Consider the following 1,108-nt stretch of genomic DNA (forward strand, 5'->3'; position numbering starts at 1 on the left):
GCTCCCCAGGGGCAGCCCCCACTAGATGTAGTAATGGCTGTGTGGTGAGGAGTTTTGCTTCACGACCAGGTGGTGCAGTAATATCAGAGAAAGGTTGACAGCGAAGATAGTTTTTGTGAATGGAAGGTGTACAGGTAAAATTGACACTAAAAATGTACAAAAAATAGACCCCAGCAAATGCCAGTGGAGTAAGCTTGAAGTATTGGGTTGCCAACTAATACATTTCTAAATCTCTCAGAGAGATTTATGCAGTAGTGGCACGATGAAGTGATGGATTTGGTAGATGGAAACTGAAAGAAGCCCGTCGTATATATGTATATGTTTGTGTATGTTTGTCTCCCCCAACTTCGCTTAACATCCAATGCTGGTGTGTTTAACGTCCCCGTAACTTAGTGGTTCGGCAAAAGAGACCGATAGAATAAGTACTAGGCTTACAAAGAATAAGCTCTGGGGTTGATTTGCTTGACTATATAGGCAGTGCTCCAGCATGGCCACAATCAAATAACTGAAACGAGTAAAAGAGTATATGTATACATATATACATATGTATATGTGTGTGTATGTGTATGTTGTGTGTCTGTGTTTGTCCCCCCAACTTCGCTTGACAACTGATGCTGGTGTATTTAAGTCCCTGTAACTTAGCGGTTTGGCAAAAGAGACCGATAGAATAAGTACTAGGCTTACAAAGAATAAGTCCTGGGGTTGATTTGATTCGACTAAAGGTGGTGCTCCAGCATGGCCGCAGTCAAATGACTGAAACAAGTAAAGAGTATAGTTTTTTCACTCTTATCTTTTATTCATCCAACCACGTGCTTTCACATACCAACTTTCTCACCTATATATATATATATATATATAACAATTAGAAAATGGAGGATAATATGCTGAACCCAACTACTTGTAGACGGTGTATCCCGTTGAATTCATTAATTTAATTCATAGCAAAAGTGACAAAAAAAGAAAGAAAAAGAAAGAAAGAACCAAAGCACAGGTGTCCATGGCAAACTATGTTATTTTGCCAACCTGGTTTACATATAGAAGTACAAAGTACATAAGGAATTAGAGGATGAACAGAAGTTTAATCTTACAGCTGTTTCGGCCTAGTTTT

Source organism: Octopus bimaculoides, chromosome 28, assembly GCF_001194135.2.
Source record: "Octopus bimaculoides isolate UCB-OBI-ISO-001 chromosome 28, ASM119413v2, whole genome shotgun sequence".
NCBI lineage: Eukaryota > Metazoa > Mollusca > Cephalopoda > Octopoda > Octopodidae > Octopus > Octopus bimaculoides.